General features: G+C 43.3%; 1 protein-coding gene and 1 non-coding gene across 7 annotated transcripts in view; one reads left to right on the plus strand and one right to left on the minus strand.

Annotated features, from left to right (window-relative positions):
- The window catches only part of LOC124802684 (LIM domain-binding protein 2), a 794320-nt gene that overhangs the window by 722481 nt on the left and 52302 nt on the right, over window positions 1-19537 (plus strand). The window lies entirely within an intron of this gene.
- On the minus strand, window positions 7859-7932 carry Trnat-ugu. The gene has a single exon. It is a non-coding gene; the product is annotated as a tRNA-Thr (tRNA).

The following is a 19537-nucleotide window of genomic DNA, read 5'->3' on the forward strand; positions in this document are numbered from 1 at the left end:
AGTATTTTATTTGAATTGACGCGGCCTGAAAACCGAGAACGTTTTATTCAGGGACAGACAGTTTGTCCTGAACGTAAATTAATGTAAAGTCCTCCGCATGCATGGGAAAGGAAATCCACTGGCTTACAACTGCACAATAGATGAAAATTGCTGGAAAAGTGTAACTACCGTAAAATATCTAGGAGTATTTATCTTTAGCGACCTTAACTGGAATGACTACATAAAACAATTAATACGAAAAGTAGATACGGATCTGACATTTATAGGAAGAATGTTAGGAGAAAGCTTCATCCACGCAAGAAGTGGCTTACAAGACGCATGTTCGACCGATTCTTGAGTGTCGTTCACCAAACTGGGACCCTTACGAGATAGGACTGATAGAAGAGATAGAGAAGATCCAACGAAGAGCGGCGCGTTTCTTCACGAGATCGTTCACTCAAAGCGAAAGCGTTACCCAAATGCTCACCAAACTCCAGCGGCAGACGCTACAAGAGAGGCGTTTTGAATCACAGAAAGATTTGCTGTTGAAATTTCGAGTGAGTACTTTCTGGAAAGGATAGGACAACATATTACTTTCTCCTGCATACGTCACGCGAAACGACCGCAACGAGAAGATTCAAGAAATTAGAGCTAATGAAGGGGCTTACCGACAGTCATTTTTCCCAAGCATCGTTCACGAAGGGAGCAGGGAAAAGAGGGGGGGGGGGGGGGGGAGGGGGGAGAATCAGTTAGTGATACGCGAAGCACCTTCCTCCACACACCGTCAGGTGGCTTGAGGAGTGTTGATGTAGATGTAGACAATTAGGACTGACTGGGTACGTCGTAATTGAAACGAATGTTTGTATAATTTTGCAAAGAGTTTAATCAGGAAGACGGCCTATTCAGGAGGATTTCAGAGAGATGAGATACTTTGCGGTTATTGCATTGAGACCCTGAAGAAAATATTCCCAGATGCTAAAAACGAGGCGTTATTTTAACATTGCACAGCCTTTCACTCAAAACGATATCTCCAAATTCCAAAGCCTTCGACTCCTTTCGTCAAAGAGAAACTGACTTTAGAAACAGAGCATTTCAGAAATAGTAGACATTGCTGTCCATAGTCCGACGCGATTGGTCGTTATCTGCTTATCGAATATTGCAGTCTTACTTCTGTAGTAACAGAATCTGATCTCGCCTTTTCTAGCGCAGTTACCAAATGCATGGAATTGCATAGTAGGAAACCGACCATGAAATAATTTAAACAAATAAAATAAAAACGAAAAAGATTCTTCGCGGTGTGAGAGCACCGTGGTTGCGTTTCACGTCCATTTTATTTTCGATGCACAATGTTACGAACAATTGTATTGTCAATACTGTTCTCTCGAACAGTTCAGAGAAATTACAACTAAAGTTGTCAAAGGACCAACTTCATCCGAAGGTTAATGCGCGCTCATAAGGGCGCAACAAACCGTTTCTTGCGCATGACTGATTACAGAGCGTTGCCTTTTAAAAACGGTAAGTCTTTTTTGGAGACCAGATTGGTGTCGTTTAGAAGCATTAGCCACAAGAAGAATGTAAGAGGCGATCAGAAAGTCTCAGTTTGACTGTGTGTAGAGCGACTATGACTCGTCTAAGCTCCGACGTGCAGGCAAGGGATTAGTGTTGCATTCGTGTCTTTTCGAAGTGCGTGCGGTAAATGTGGAATCGTGGACTATGGCGAGGTACTACCAAATACATTCAAAGAGCACCAGTGTTCTGTTGCGCATTCCTTGACTTGCCGACGGACAAGCACCGATAGCCATCCATCGGAGAATGAAGAATGTGTGCGGGGCAGCATGTCTGTCGAAAACCACCTTTGTGGAATGCAACCCGGGGTGCCGGTGATTAATGATAACGCACTGCATCGTATCGCAAATGTCGTAACGCAGAAGTTACGCCAACTGGAGTGGGAAACACTTGAACACGCAACTTATAGTTCTTGACCTCTCCTCACGCGATTATCACGCCTTCGATGCCTTAAAAAAAGGTCGACGATTCCTTTAGGGCGAGGATGTATAGCAAGCAGTACGGACTTCTCGCAGCTGGATATCTGCAACCTGCTGCGTGGGTGGGATGATTGCCTCAATGCTCACGACGATTCTGCCTGATTGGCATACGGTTGTGAACTGTACGGTCTTTGCGTGGAGACTTTTGATCGCCCCTTATACATGAATGCAGAATTTCCGTGCTTTATCGAGAATGTTCGTATTGTGTAATTTCTGTGCAGTCTTTTATCAGATGTTGCGGAGAGCTGGGTATTTCCACATGATGACTCACAATAAAACCGCACGAATTTGAGTAAGGAAGCGAAGCTGTGCTGCTACATTGCCTCATCATGTGTAGTTGACACCTACTTCACTCACAGGATCTCGAGTATATCTTCATCGACTTAAGCTTTGGAGAGGTAACGATCATCATTAGATGCATGCATGGGACTAACAGTGTGTGTATCAATAAACAAAGTGGTATCCAGCGGTGTGAAACTTGAAAGTGAATCGTGCGGTCGACAGACAATAGCAGAATCAACACCAGTGACATTTCGTGTGCTACAGTCTGTAATTCGTGACGCTTAACAGTTTGGAGTTTAAGTACTTAAGAAGTAGGATAACTGATTTTACCGTTCCACTTCCTTCTCGGAACAGAACTACGCGCGTCTTGCGCGCTCGCTTAGATGTTCGCTGATGGTGAACCATTGCGTAAAAAAATTCAGCCTTTGTTACGAACAATGAATTCTAATTCTTTACATGTTGCAGTGCTTCGGGTGTCGAGAACAGCTACTTACAAAGCTTCTGTTGTACGAAGGGTCCTCAGAGACTAAGTTACACGTCATGATGGCAAGCCAAGTAACTTTTATTGAATGCTGCACAACACATCAACGGGAGACTGATAAATGACATTATATTTCAATATGGTCACCATGTCTCTGTAAACAAGGCCGTTTTCCTACAGTCGTTAAGTTCCTCGACGGTAGAAATCCGTTCCTTGGCCACGGAGCCATTCGACAACCATTGTCTCAACGTCGTCATGGTCGGACAATATCTTTCGTCCCAAATGCTCTTTCAGCTTTCCGAAAATATGGAACTGGCATGGTGCAAGATCTGGTCTGTACTGCGAATCAGCATCGCCCACGTCTGTGCGGCCTTGGTCGAATTATTGGCGCCATTTCACTACTGCTGAACTCGACATTTAGCACCACATTTTCACAATAAACCTATATGAAATTTAGTCGTTTGGCTCGCAAGAATCGTACTATTTCGCGTACTTCAGCTATGGAGCACATTTCCAGCTGCCGCGCCATGTACCTCTCACACTATGATACACCTGTTATCCGTACCGTAGCAGGTCTGTATGTGCAAGGCTCTCTTCTGATATTGCTGGATACGTGTTGCGTAATGGTATTAGTGTGGGACCACATGTGTAAGTTATGTTCTGAAGTTCCCTCTTAATAATTCTTCGTCCAAAAGTCTGCCGAAAAGTTATTATTACTATTGTTATTGTTATTATTATAATATTATCAACATCATTATTCAGAAGAAAACTGGAACTCAAATACGCGTTGATAAGTGGCGTGACCACAGACTTTCAAATTTCTATAAAAATTGCATTATTGCATCACCATTACAGTTTTTTGTCAATGATAGATGTAAAGACTAAATGGTACGTATTTCGACGATAGAAAAATGTCGACTGCGTCAAGCTGAAGTTGAACTATCCCCCCACCCTCCCCCCCACACACACACCTTACTATTACATTCGTTGATGGTATTCGGGAAGAACGATTGCCAGTACAAGTTTTAGCTGGGATTCACAGTCATATAAAACTTTTTGAAGGACATCATCTTCATCCCAGTGACCGTTGTAGGTTTTTTATTACACTATTGCAATTTCGGCCTTAGGCCATTATCAAGTCCTGATAGTATGGTTTAAGCCATGTCAACGTAATGTAAGCTGACACATTTGTATGTCGTTGTCAATCCTGTTAAATACATTCTTGTCGCTGTTACATAGTGCGAGCACACGTATTCAGACATCGTAAAATAACATAATCTGTGATTGATGACCTCAGAAGTTAAGTCCCACAGTGCTCAGAGCCATAACATAATGTGTAAATGCACATAATCTTAACACATCACTAGTCATACATGCATTAGACCACAGCTACAGACTACTGTTTGCAGGCTACTCAATTACATTACGTTGACATGGCTTAAAGCCATACTATCAGGACTTGATAATGCCCTAAGGCCGAAATTGCAATAGTGTAATAAAAAATCTATAACAGTCACTGGGGTAAAGATGATGTCCTTCAAAAAGATTGTCAGTACGCTTCTGTTAGAGCCTGAATTTCTCTAATTGCAGCATCGTGGTCACTACGCGAGGTACTTGTGGGAGGAAGACTCCTTCTGGAAAGTAGGCGTGATACTCTCACGCTGACTAAACAAATCCGTGACGAATCGTGCAACCCTCCTTTGAATATTTTCCATTTCGAATTCCAAAGGAGTCCCAGACCGAAGAACAACACTCAGGAAATGATTTGTGAAGCGACCTCTTTTGTGCGAAAATTACACGTCCTCTCTCTCCTCCCAATAAACACAAGTCCGGCACGTGCCGTCACTGTGGCTTGTTGTATTATATGAGCGTTCCCCTTAATTCACTCTAAATACTTGAAGTTTGTGACCGAGTTAAGTATTTGATTGCCGATAGGCTCTCTCAGACTAACTAGAAATTCTTCGCTTCTGACGATACCTCTCTCTAAAGCACAACATGCTGAGTTTTGCTCGCTAGAAAGTCCTCAAACGTATCGCATACCTGTCCGGATATTCCGTATTTTATTTGCTAGGTTTTGCGGCAGTCAAGAAACGCGGCATCACCTTCACTATCTACGGCCTCATGAATAAATACAGCGAGCTGGATATCACATGGTGGGTGGTTCTCAAAATCATAAGAAACCCAGAAATAATTAGACACAGCACTTATCTTGATTGCACAAGGATAGCTCTGTATGTTGGCCGTGCCCTTATCAATGGAACTATCCCGTCCTTTACCTCAAGTAATTTGTGGAAACCAAGGAAACCTTTAATCAAGATGGCTGGACGGTGTTTCGAGTCGCACGCTTCACAGTTGATAACCCAGCACCTTTACTGCGCCACAGCGCAATGTAATAGTCCAGCGGAGTCACCTCTTTACTGATTTGCTTAAAATCTAAACTCAGATGACACTTAGGCAAACAAGAACATTTGGTACCCACTCAAGACAGCTCGGCCACGTTACAATCTGCACAACCTTTCTGAAATGATGTCATTTATGATAATGTTTCTTGTTCTTTGACCATGGTGTGATTCTAACAACGATGGAAAAGAGAGGATATAACTATATCTGGACTACACAAGGTAGTTGATGACATTCGATTCAGTGCAAAAAAAATTGTGGTAAGATCTTATGGGATCAAACTGCTTAGGTCATCGGTCCGTAAGCTTACACACTACTTAATCTAACTTCAACTAACTTACGCCACGGACAACACACACACATACACACACACACACACACACACACACACACACACACACACACACACACACACACACACATGCCCGAGGGAGGAATCGAACTTCCGACGGGGGAGATTCAGTGCATTTCTCCAGTTCCAGAAACGTACTACGAACAGCAATACGCATTGTAGGTGTGTGCTGGATACACGGAAATTCCAAGCGTGATATAGCTCCCGCCCTTACAAGCCGCTGTTGCGTTCACATCAGGACTGACCCGGTTCCCGAGCTCTGTGCCAGGATCTAAATGAATATCGTGGGTATATGAACGTACAACAAGTCTCCCGATTTCAGTTGCGGCTTGCGTGTCCATTTCATTGCTCGTTAGTTCAAATAGCGTGTCATTTGGCCTCAAGAGCCTTAATCGGGAGATTGTAGCGCCTAATATCTTTGTGTTCTGCACGACCCATTCCCATTTATGTGGCCACGTCAAAAGGCTGAATAACCACGTTTTGCAGCACAGACGTGTCAGTGAGGTCCTGGAAGGTGCTGACAGGGATGTGGGAGCCATGCCGACTCCAGTGCCTTGTCCAGCTGTGCTAGGTTTCTCGGTTGAGAATCTACGACGCGAACAGCCCGATGCCGCCAAGACATTAACGGGTCCATAACGTTCCCTCCTTCGGCCTCGGCCCTTCAAACGATTGTTGCAGGGCGTGCACGACAGAGACTAGCTGTCCGATGCAGCATGAAACGTGATTCATCTGGAAAGGCCACCTGTCGCACACTGAGTGGACATCCGGTTGCGGTGTTGTTGTTGTGGTCTTCAGTCCTGAGACTGGTTTGATGCAGCTCTCCATGCTACTCTATCCTGAGCAAGCTTCTTTGCAACCTACATCCTTCTGAATCTGTTTAGTGTATTCATCTCTTGGTCTCCCTCTACGATTTTTACCCTCCACGCTGCCCTCCAGTACTAAATTGGTGATCCCTTGATGCTTCAGAAAATGTCCTACCAACCGATCCCTTCTTCTAGTCAAGTTGTGCCACAAACTTCTCTTCTCCCCAATCCTATTCAATACCTCGTCATTAGTTATGTGATCTACCATTATTCTGTAGCACCACATTTGGAAAGCTTCTGTTCTCTTCTTGTCCAAACTAGTTATCGCCCATCTTTCACTTCCATACATGGCTACGCTCCATACAAATACTTTCAGAAACGACTTGCTGACACTTAAATCTATACTCGATGTTAACAAACTTCTCTTCTTCAGAAACGCTTTCCTTCCCATTGCCAGTCTATATTTTATATACTCTCTACTTCCACCATCAACAGTTATTTTGCTCCCCAAATAGCAAAACTCCTTTACTACTTTAAGTGTCTCATTTCCTAATCTAATTCCCTCGCCATCACCCGACTTAGTTCGACTACATTCCATTATCCTCGTTTTGCTTTTGTTGATGTTCATCTTATATACTCCTTTCATGACACTGTTCATTCCGTTCAATTGCTCTTCCAAGTCCTTTGCTGTCTCTGACAGAATTACAATGTCATCGGCGAACCTCAAAGTTTTTATTTCTTCTCCATGGATTTTAATACCTACTCCGAATTTTTCTTTTGTTTCCTTCACTGCTTGCTCAATATACAGATTGAATAACATTGGGGAGAGGCTACAACCCTGTCTCACTCTCTTCTCAACCACTGCTTCCCTTTCATGTCCCTCGACTCTTATAACTGCCATCTGGTTTCTGTACAAATTGTAAATAGCCTTTCGCTCCCTGTATTTTACCCCTGCCACCTTCAGAATTTGAAAGAGAGTATTCCAGTTAGCATTGTCAAAAGCTTTCTCTAAGTCTACAAATGCTAGAAACGTAGGTTTGCCTTTCCTTAATCTTTCTTGTAAGATAAGCCGTAGGGTCAGTATTTCCTCACGTGTTCCAACATTTCTACGGAATCCAAACTGATCTTCCCCGAGGTCAGCTTCTACCAGTTTTTCCATTCGTCAGTAAAGAATTCGCGTTAGTATTTTGCAACTGTGACTTATTAAACTGATTGTTCGGTAATTTTCACATCTGTCAACGCCTGCTTTCTTTGGGATTGGAATTACTATATTCTTCTTGAAGTCTGAGGGTATTTCGCCTGTCTCATACATCTTGCTCACCAGATGGTACAGTTTTGTCAGGACTGGCTCTCCCAAGGCCGTCAGTAGTTCCAATGGAATGTTGTCTACTCCCGGGGCCTTGTTTCGACTCAGGTCTATTGGCGTGCAATTCCAGTGATGAATGATGACTACCTGACAACCTCAGCTGCCGACAGGTGTTGTTGATATACCTCGATGTGGACAGCTGAAAATGTGTGCCCCGACCGGGACTCGAACCCGGGATCTCCTGCTTACATGGCAGACGCTCTATCCATCTGAGCCACCGAGGACACAGATGAATAGCGCGACTTCAGGGACTTATCCCTTGCTCGCTTCCCGTGAGACTCACATTCCCAACTGTCCACAATTCTACATATGTATTGTACCTTATAGACATTTGCCCACCCACTCATTATTCGCGCACGCTTTGGCGATTCCCGTAAGGGTTTAGGCAACCTGTGCGCATTCGCACAGACGAAGGTCAATGGCTGGGTAGCCTTTAACTATATATACGAAGACAGTAACTTGTTCTCGAAAGAACAGTAGCTGTTGATGACCGTCCAGCTTTTCCCTGGAATAAATGATGACTAACTGACAACCTCAGCTGCCGACAGGTGTTGTTGATATACCTCGATGTGGACAGCTGAAAATGTGTGCCCCGACCGCGACTCGAACCCGGGATCGAGGTATATCAACAATACCTGTCGGCAGCTGAGGTTGTCAGTTAGTCATCATTTATTCCAGGGAAAAGCTGCACGGTCATCAACAGTTACTGTTCTTTCGAGAACAAGTTACTGTCTTTGTATATAATTCTGGTGATGGTCGCCGACGAACAGCAGTCAGCATGGGTATATGAATCAGCCACCTGCTGCAAAGGGCCTTGCGAGTTAACGTTCGCTGAACGGCCATTGAGGAGACGCTGTTCGTAACCCCTCCGTTCATCTGAGCAGTTAGTTGCTCAACAGTTGCACGTCTGTTTGCCCGTATACACCTCCACACCCGTCGTTCACCCCTGTCATATATGGCCCGTGGTGTACCACAGTTGCCTCGCCGTCGCTTTTGGATAGCGACATTTTGCCATACGTGGTTTACTTTAACCACGACGGCGCGCGAACTCATCACAAACCTAGCCGTTTCGGAGGTGCTTCTAGCCTTGGCCCGAAAACCGATGATCATGCCATTTTCTACGTCACGTAGCTCGCTCTGTTTCTGCATAACGATTGCACTGTTGGCTGATGGGCGTGTGTGTGTGTCCCCTGCCCCCCGACACGCTTATTATACCCTGCTCTGCTAGTGCTGCCATATACCATCAATGAGTCGTAATTAGACGTTGTCGTCGAATACAGGCGGTGGTCCCATTAATGTGACTGGACGATGTATCTCCACTGTGTCTCAACACACGTTCACACACGCATAAGCGATACGCGCATACACCCAGAGGTTGAGGTACCGCGAAAGCGAGCATCTGGTACAAGACGGTTTTCTTCTCGTCCTTGTGGTTAGTCGATATATGCTGAGAAAGCATTCAGTAACCCAGTTACACCTGTGTATGCAGTGAGACGGAAAACTGGCACATACTCTTACTTTAGCAACTTTTTACTATTTTCTTTCGGTTGGTCATATCCCTTTGCGATGTTTGAGAAATTTTGCTGAACTTCTAGGGCTCGTTTAAACCTCTGTTGCACTCACAATTTGAGTTAGTAGTGAAAACGGAGGGCTGAGATACAGGAATCACAGAAAGAGGACACACTTTCACGTAATCGTTGGCTGACAATGAAATTTTTTAGAAAACCAAATAAGGATTAGTTAAAAAAATAAACGAACTGCAAGATGCAGAAAGGGAATATCTGACAAAATTTAAAATTTTCATTTTTGTTAATCAGCTGGTAGCTGGCGTGTAACTCTATGCGTGTTGTAGGAAGGTCACGCATATACCCACCGGAACATGATTTTGCTTGCTTGTTGATTATCGTGAAATGTGGAGGCCGGCCGGTGTGGCCGTGAGGTTAAAGGCGCTTCAGTCTGGAACCGCGTGACCGCTACGGTCGCAGGTTCGAATCCTGCCTCGGGCATGGATGTGTGTGATGTCCTTAGGTTAGTTAGGTTTAATTAGTTCTAAGTTCTAGGCGACTGATGACCTCAGAAGTTAAGTCCCATAGTGCTCACAGCCATTTTTGAAATGTGGAGAATGGTGCGGGCTTTCAAATCAAAAAATGTAATTGAAGTGAATGTGGTGGCCCTCACCTACGTACCCCCAGACTCAGAATTGAGGCATTAAAAGTTTTGCCTGGTTTCGTGGTCTAGGGGCTGGGATACGTTGTTGCTGCATTACAAGCCAAATACTGCTGAGTATACAATATGACTATACACATGAATCGAATGGTCGAAGGTTCCTATCATTCGGCAATTGCGAATTTTGAATGCAAGATAATAGTTCACAAATGAAAGACTACAATTAAATAAAATCTGCAGGTACTATCTTAACGACTTTAAATGATGAATACGATAGTGGAAGTACTTTTGAGAATGCGGTATATTTCTGCAAAACACTTATTGGCGTCGATGGTCCAGGAATTAAATAAAATATAAGTTGAATAACAGGGAAACAATAGATTCCTACTGTACGTAATTAGCTATGAACAACAAAATAGCTCGCGAGATATTCACTTGTAAAAGCACACTACGTCTCCACTGTAGAAGCCACGGAAATCTCACAGGTGCACAAGCCGGCACTCCGAAGTATTTCTATCTGCCGCGGCCGGCCGGGGTGGTCGAGCGGTTCTAGGCGCTACAGTCTGGAACCGCGCGACCGCTACGGTCACAGGTTCGAATCCTGCCCCGGGCATGGATGTGTGTGATGTCCTTAGGTTAGTTAGGTTTAAGTAGTTTTACGTTCTAGTGGACTGATAACCTCAGAAGTTAATTCCCATGGTGCTTAGAGCCATTTGAACCATTTTTTTTATCTGCCGTGACCACGCGCAAACCGCTCCACACTGTCCAAGTCTCTCTCGCGACCGTGCGTCCGTCCCGCCGTCGCGTCAAGCACCTCTCCGTGCCCTGTGCCGTACTGCTCAAAACTCCTCCTCCATTCACTTCCGTAGTCGCCTCCCTTAGTAACGAGCGCTGTGATTGGCGATAGCGCTCCCGTCATGTTTCCAAACCAACGCACACTCACAAACATTTTGAAACACTTTCGAAATACTGGACTTACATTTAAATAACTTGAAATTAAAAAAAAATATTCCCACAGCCGGACCATAAACACGCTCTAACACACATTATTAAATACATAAACAAATCAAGGAATAGCAAGCAAAAGTAGGCCAGTAGCCTAATGTTTCTGTGCTTTCTAAAACACAGTAAATATTTGAGCAATTTCTTCATGAATAGTATATGTTGTTGTTGTTGTGGTCTTCAGCCCTGAGACTGGTTTGATGCAGCTCTCCATGCTACTCTATCCTGTGTAAGCTTCTTCATCTCCCAGTACCTACTGCAACCTACATCCTTCTGAATCTGCTTGGTGTATTCATCTCTTGGTCTCCCTCTACGATTTTTACCCTCCACGCTGCCCTCCAATACTAAATTGGTGATCCCTTGATGCCTCAGAACATGTCCTACCAACCGATCCCTTCTTCTAGTCAAGTTGTGCCACAAACTTCTCCCCAATCCTATTCAATACTTCCTCATTAGTTATGTGATCTACCCATCTAATCTTCAGCATTCTTCTGTAGCACCACATTTCGAAAGCTTCTATTCTCTTCTTATCTAAACTATTTATCGTCCACGTTTCACTTCCATACATGGCTACACTCCATGCAAATACTTTCAGAAACAACTTCCTGATACTTAAATCTATACTCGATGTTAACAAATTTCTCTTCTTCAGAAACGCTTTCCTTGCCATTGCCAGTCTACATTTTACATATGAATTTTTATATTTGTATATAGTATATATCAGATATAAAGTCCGCCCCCGGTAGCTGAGTGGTCAGCGCGATGGACTGTCAATCCTAAGGGCCCGGGTTCGATTCCCGGCTGGGTCGGAGATTTCTCCGCTCAGGGACTTGGTGTTGTGTTGTCCTAATCATCATCATTTCATCCCCATCGACGCGCAAGTCGCCGACGTGGCGTCAAATAGAAGGACTTGCACCAGGCGAACGGTCTACCCGATGGGAGGCCCTCGCCACACGACATTTCATTAGATATAAAGACATATAATTAGCCACTTTGACCTCCAATAACTCATATACTATTGAAGTTAAGTGCCTGTAATTTATACCAATTTAGGTTTACACTAATAGCTTTCTAAAGACACTTCGATTGACAAAATCAGATGAACCATTTAGGTTTTGGAAATTAGTTGCTGGGTGTTACTTGCATAATTTACAGTCAGATACTAAACTTTAAACTAATAAAGATATTGAAAATCTGATTACACCATCAGATTCGTCGTGCAAATAATGGTAATGTACATGTTTCTTTTTGGAGTATCATGATTCATCTGGCTACTATTAATATCTATACGAACTGTGAAATGCCTGCGATTAAGGTTTCACGAAGTCCGCCATCTTTGGCGCTCCCGGCATGCCTCCTTCATCGACACAGCGTTACCATGGAATTCCCAGCCACGCGGTCCCTGGACCCCGGCTACCGTTCGGCACCACGTGTCAACCGACGAACCGCGGCCCGCCGAGAGGCCCCAGCGCGACCACGCCAATTCCGAACTTGGAATATTTCCAGGGCGCCATAACTCGCCCGCTACATCACAATGGACATATCAAGCGCAGTTATTCTCTTTCTGGAACGTTAATATGTCCTTTCTGCGTCTTGTAGTTCAAATGATTTTATTGCTTTTCAGGATAGTCCCCTTTAAATTCAATACATTTTTGCATGCGTTGAAACCGGCTCTTACAGCTACGACGCCACTCTTGCTGAGGCACTTCAGCTGATGACAAAAAAGGTGATTTCAATAGCAAGGTGCTAGGCCAGGGATCTGTTGTGGTTCTGACCTTTTGCGCATCCAGATAGTTAGTTTTTTTTATCTACGACGATGATTCGTGCGGGTGTAAAATCATTTTTCCTTTTCGGCGTTTTCCACGATTTTTTCAGATATTTGCGGCAAACGGTCGTTTGTGTACCAGCTGGCCTTAACGGTACGTGTATCTTCTAATGCTACAGTAGTAAGATGACCCACTTTTAAGGAAAAACCATCTTCGTACCAGCACTGTGAATTCGACGGACTTTTGTATGCCTAGGTTCGTTTCGAAAGATCTATTGAGCCGACTGACCTTTCTTTTGGGGACCATAACAATAAATTCAAGATTCCTCCATCACCAGTAACGTTAGCCCAAAACAAATTTGAAGTGCCGCCTTGAAAATTGTTCAGAGTATTTCTGGGGTAGACAGTACGTTGTTGTTTTTTTATAAGAAGTCACGTTACGTGGACTCAAAGAACAACAGAGTTGTCTCATGTCTGACAGTTGATGTAAAATAGCGGGTGATCAAAAAGTCGGTATAAATTTGAAAACTTAATAAACCACGGAATAATGTTGATAGAGAGGTAAAAATTGACACACATGCTTGGAATGACTTGGGATTTTATTAGAACAAAAAAAACAACAAAAAAACAAAGTATTACTAGACGCGTGAAAGATCTCGTGCGCGCGTCGGTTGGTGATGATCGTGTGCTCAGCCGCCACTTTCGTGATGCTTGGCCTCCCAGGTCTCCAGATCTCAGTCCGTGCGATTATTGGCTTTGGGGTTACCTGAAGTCGCAAGTGTATCGTCATCGACCGACATCTCTACGGATGCTGAAAGACAACATCCGACGCCAATGCCTCACCATAACTCCGGACATGCTTTACAGTGTAATGCTAATTATTGCTATTCTGATCAGATGAAGCGCCATCTGTCGGACATTTTTTGAACGATTGTATTTTTTTGGTTCTAATAAAACCCCATGTCATCCCAAGCATGTGTGTCCATTTGTACCTCTCTATCTACATTATTCCATGATTTATTCAGTTTTCAAATTTATACTGACTTTTTGATCTCCCGGTATTTTAACAATGCTCAGTGTCGCCTGAATAAATTCGTAAGATATGCGTAGATTTTCTTCAAGTATTGTTCGAACAGCGACAATATTTTCATCAGTAACAGCCGGCCAGAAGATCTTCTGAGTTGTCACACTTTTTCCTCCTTAAAGCTGTACTTATCTGATGTGGAGAATATTCATTATCTTTGAACAAAGGTCGTCGGTGTACCACTTCTTCGCGAGGCAGTCCTCTCTCCCTTCTGGCAGCAAACTTTCTTGTGGAAGACTCAGAAGAGATTTGATTCGGCGGAACTTACACCAGAATTCTTGTGGCGGTATGTTGTTGATACTTTGGCACTGTGACCCCATAGTGAAGAAAAGCTATCGGGATGTTTGCAGCATCTGAATTAGGTACACGAGGATATCCAGTTTACTATGGAAGTAGAGAAGGGCGACTGTCTGTCGTTACAGGACGTCTTGATCAGTTGAAAGGTGGATTGGTCTTTGGGACCTGCACTTACAGGCGTCTAGCTGCCACCATCCTTCACGAACTATAGGCATCCTTCGAACGTTGGTGTACCGGGCACATGTTGTGTCCGATAGACAGCCGTGCAAAAGAGTCGGAACACCTATAGTCTGTGTTCAAAGGTAGTGGATATTTCTCCACATCAGATCAGCAGACCTTTGAGGTGGGAGAAATGTGACCACTTACAAGATCAAGAGCTGTTAAAGTCCAGAGCATTCATCCCATATGCCATATTTCTTAGAAAGTAGGGAGAACCCTGAGGAAAGTAATCTTCCTGCCACCTACAAAGACCCGAGCTCTTCTCGGTTCGGTAAAGGGTGATCTCGGTTTGCAGAAAACTGAATTCTACAGAATACCATGCCACTGTGGTAAAGCCTACGTTTGTAGGATTACGCACACAATATGTGAAAGTTTCGGTGAATGTGGTCATCATTCTCTCCTTTCGCAGCCTAGTCTATAAGTTAACTATAGCCGAGCATTGTAGCTCCACAGGACATTCTATGGATTATTCTACCCCGGAAATGCGAGATCTCTATGGGATTCAATTGTTAAGGAGTCTGCAAAAGTACATTTGGTCGAAGATCTTATTAATGTTGATGGCGGTTTTCAGCTGAATAAGGTGAGGGACCCAGTGATTCCTTTAATATTTTCAGGAAGAATACGTTTTGTGGCTAAAAGGTCGTCTAGCGACAGTTAATTTTATTAATGTGGCATATGAATTTTAAGCCCACTGACTTGTTTTCCGACATACTGCGTGCATATAGTATCACTATTAGGCACGCACCCGCGCGTCTCAGATGGAGCAATATTTGAGGAGTGCATGGGGGTGGAAAGAACCGATCGGTTAAAACAGACACCGGTATTTTAGCTTTAAATAACCGACTTTTTTCAGTTATAGAGGTGTTTCTTTAATTTCTACTAACGACCGAGTAAAGAAACCGAAATATCAGCCATAGCAACAGTGCTGAAATATTTCTTTTTGTAAACAAACCTTTTTTAAAAAGAAAAGAGTAGTTTTATTCGCGGAATTTGCATTGGTGTGAAATACTGAGAAAGCGATCAGTGTTATTATAATAACAATGCCGAGGGCAACGAGCAAGAGGCACATAGCATAATAATCGGTACAGCATGCTGAGACAATAATGTGCTTGGTGCCATTTGTCGTGGTTTAAGGTACACGTGAATGTGCACTATGCGAGATTTGCCCCCACCTGGTCTACACGGCAGTTTCGCGCTGTCGTCGCCGGACATCGGTTTCATAGCAGAACGGCACCAAGCCTAGTCTGGAAAGTGCCAAGTGACTTAGCAAGGAAGTACAATGCTTCATTTGCTTTAAAAGATTTAATAGTTGTCTGTCATTCGTATGAAATAATAAAAGGGTAAGAAAATTATGGTAACAGTAATAAAAACTTAACAAAAATTTATTCATAGTATATAATAAAAATAGAATGTCACTGATCTGCTGCCTTTATCTGCTTGTAGTCCTTGGAAAGGGACAAATTAACATATAAAAGAGTCGACGACCTCAATTTTCATCCTATAGCACTGAATTATTGTAATGTCCAAGCAGTGGTATGACCACCGATTGCAGTATGATTTCTGAGCAGAGTTTGAAAAAAACTAGAATCAGCGGGAGAAACTGGTGATTTTTTATAGTATTCAACTTCTTGTCACTTGTCGAGAAAAGCAGCGAATGGTGGACAAAGTTTCATTTAATTTTCTATTTAATTTAATATTTTGCGTCTATTAGAGAAATTCTCTAAGGACATCGGACGTTACATGAATGACACCGGTCCAGAGGAGGAGAAGAAGATGAACTTCATCGCCGGTAGTCTGTCAGATCTCCAGACCTCACACCTTGTGACTATTTCTGTAGGGTACGTAGAAGACCGTGTTTTCTCCCCTCTATGCCTGAAGCTGTGAATTCGGTAACTAGAGACGAGCTGCTTCGTGTGTGGCAGGAAATGAGCCACCGTTTTGAAGTTTGTCGTTTAACACATGGTGCTCGCATTGAATGCAAAAAAGTTTGAATTTTTCTCTTTCCAGGGACGTTGGAATTTTGTTTGTATCTTTTGTCGTTCGGAAGCAATAAATGTTCGAAATCTGTTCTTTCCGTTTGAATAGGCCTGTAGTTTTCTTTTACCTTCTAAAACATGAAAACTCATATTCTATGTTTTATGCTTTCTGACGGGTGATGAATGGAATATAAGCTCTAATGACGAAAGGTATTTTCTCTGTGATACAATGACAATTTCACAATTTTAGGATATTTTCTTTACCTGGGCTGAGAAACCATGCTGTTTGCCAAATTTCTTGGTTTTAAGTTAACGGGAAGCACTCTACATGTTTTGGTACATGAGTTTGTTAGTGTCAAAATATGTGGCATAATGGTTGTGTCTTTTGATTGCATTGTCTTAGCAGCTTGAATGTATGTGACGTTAATTTCAGCTTGATACGTCCACCCTTTCCTGAGAGGATGGGGTCTTCACAGATAGACAGAGACGGATAAAAAATGACAAAAATTTTTTCGTGAGATACAGTTACAACAATTTTCAGATTTTTTCCCCTGTACTCATATTATGAAACCTAGCTTCTTGCCAGATTTCATGATTATAGATCGCAGGTTTAGATGAGTGAGTTTGCGAGTGTCAAAATATGTGCATAAATAGCCGTATCTTTTAATTGCACCGACTTACAAGCTTGAGTGTTTTATACCGCCAAAGGACCGTGGACCGTAGAACGTGACATAAATTTCAACTTGAGAAGCCTACCTGTTCCTGGGAAAAAGGGTCCTTAACGGTCGAACAGACAGGCAGGCAGACAAAAAGCGACCCTGTAAGGTTTCCGTTTTTACTGAATGGCGTAGGAACCTTAAAAATGATGCGTTGACTACTGCAGAGCTATCCTAGCCTGGTATGCTTGTGCCGATAATCCCCGGCTCATGGTGCTGAGATAGTCGTAGAGCTATTTCGTGGAATGTAGACACTGCTGTTTTCTTTGCTGTCACGATTATTATTGTACAGTAAATGGTGTTTCGAATATGTTTGATCCTTGGCTCCAGTTTCTGGTAATTTTTATTTTCAGACATTTCGTGTTGGATTTTCCATGTAGTGAGAGATAGAAAGGGCAATTCGATTGGTTGTAACTGTAGGGAATTGTTTGACCATCCTAAAATCATAATTAACTTCTTTGTCTAAGTTCCAGGCCGCCTTACAACTGTGGATAATATCCATTTTTTCCAGTGTTTCGACCCATTCCTTTGCCTTGACTCACTAATTATTTACGTTACCGTTTCTACGTATAGAATCTCTCTTCACTGAAGGAGTTCTGTTCGTAAGGTATCCACAACCACCATTAACCGTCCCTGTGTTATGGTACCGAGATAAATGTATTCCCGAAATTTCGTTACTCTACTCTAAAATTTTTTGGTGTTGTGATCTTTCTCCGTTCTAGCCGTGAATTTAACACTCATCCCGATAAATTCCTTAACAACGCGGCTAAACTGTCGCCCAAACCGCTACAGGTGCCCCGCACAAACGCTTCTCGTGCAAGTGTGACCCCTCCCCCCTTCCCCTGCCCCCTTACATTCGCGTCTCAGAATTTATACCCGTTACCCCTTCTGTGGGTCTCCATTCATCGCTGTCGTTATTCACCAGGCTCAAAAAATTAATACCTTTTGAGAAACTCATGATATTTAGAATATTATTGTGCTTGTACATACATGCGTTAGTTCTGAACGTTTTGGAACGAAATACTGTATGTTTAATTTAACTATTTTGTGAATTACTGCGATTTGTGGCATTTACATAAACTGCGAATCTTTGATCAGTCAAAACACATCTTTATCTTTGCGTCTTCCCTATGCGAAAGTTTCCCTTGTACCGATTATGGAGAGAATTGACGTAGCGTTTTTGCTTCTCGTATGCCTGACAATATCAGTAATATGCATTTTGCGTCATTTAGTTTTAGTCCTACTGTACGTAATAGCATAGAAATTAATATTTATCCTAATAGCTAGGTCTTAGTAGGCTACTAGTGCATGGTTCTTCTTGAAAGTAATGTAATATGGAAAAATGGAAATGAGCGCTTGGCGTCATTGGCCGGGAGGCTCCATACGGGGTAGGTCGGGCCGCCTTGGTGCAGGTCGTATTACATTCGACGCCACATTGGGCGACCTGCGCGCCACGTGGGGATGAAATGATGAAGACAACACAACACCCAGTCCCTGAACGGAGAAAATCCCCGACCCAGTCGGGAATCGAAACCGGGCCCCTTAGGACGGCAGTTCGTCACGCTAAATATTTTTTTTTTTTAAATCTCATTTTGTTCTATTGTTCGTTGACTTTGTTCGTGGCGGGCGTCAGATGACACTCGTTCAGGTTGTTCGTTGATCCGTTCACTCAGTTTTTTATTACAGAGGGTAGCTAAACCCTCTGACCGAACACTCTGAGCTACCGTGCCGGCTTCCATTCAGCTATTAGGGCGGACATGCGGTAATATAACTGCATAATGCCTTCCTCTTTGTTTGTTGCACAAAGTTCTGATCTGCTCTCGCGCGTTTGTGTCAGGAACGTGTTCGTATGCCTCTGTCCCGTGGCGTATGGCACTCTTAGCCGGAGCGTCGACAGTTCCATTGTCCCTGATACCGTGGTGCCCCTTTACACAGAGCACTCTGGCTACGACGTTGTGGTGCTGCAACACAGTACATGTGGTCCGGTACAACAAATAATTGTATTATTGACGTAATGATTCCCTATGAGCAGTAATGTTAATCACGAGATCGACAGAATAATGATTGTATCTTTATCTAAATCATCATCATATTTAAGACCTTCTACAAATGCGGTAACTACCGAGGCTTCCGGAAGCGGCGTGGTGTGCTTGTTCGTCATAATACGCGCTTTCACCGCCATCTGCGGTGTGTGATCCATTTGTGTAGAAAAGGCGGGTATGTTCCCATCCTCTTATAAGTCCTGTAACAGTTCCGGGATCATTTTAGGTTCCACTTGGGGGGCATCCGTTCCAATGTCTAAATCTGTTACCGTATTAGGTATCAGAATGTGTAGTGCTTTTGCTGTTTCAATATTTTTGTCCACCCCCTGAGGATTGGTCGTTATTCAGAACGGCAGTCCGTCACGGTGACCATTCAGCTATCGGGGTAATACACTACTGGTCATTAAAATTGCTACACCACGAAGATGACGTGCTACAGACGCGAAATTTAACCGACAGGAAAAAGATGCTGTGATACGCAAATGATTAGCTTTTCAGAGCATTCACATAAGACTGGCGCCGGTGGCGACACTTAAAACGTAATGTCATGAGGAAAGTTTCC

Source organism: Schistocerca piceifrons, chromosome 6 (genome assembly GCF_021461385.2).
Source record: "Schistocerca piceifrons isolate TAMUIC-IGC-003096 chromosome 6, iqSchPice1.1, whole genome shotgun sequence".
NCBI classification, from domain to species: Eukaryota; Metazoa; Arthropoda; class Insecta; order Orthoptera; family Acrididae; genus Schistocerca; species Schistocerca piceifrons.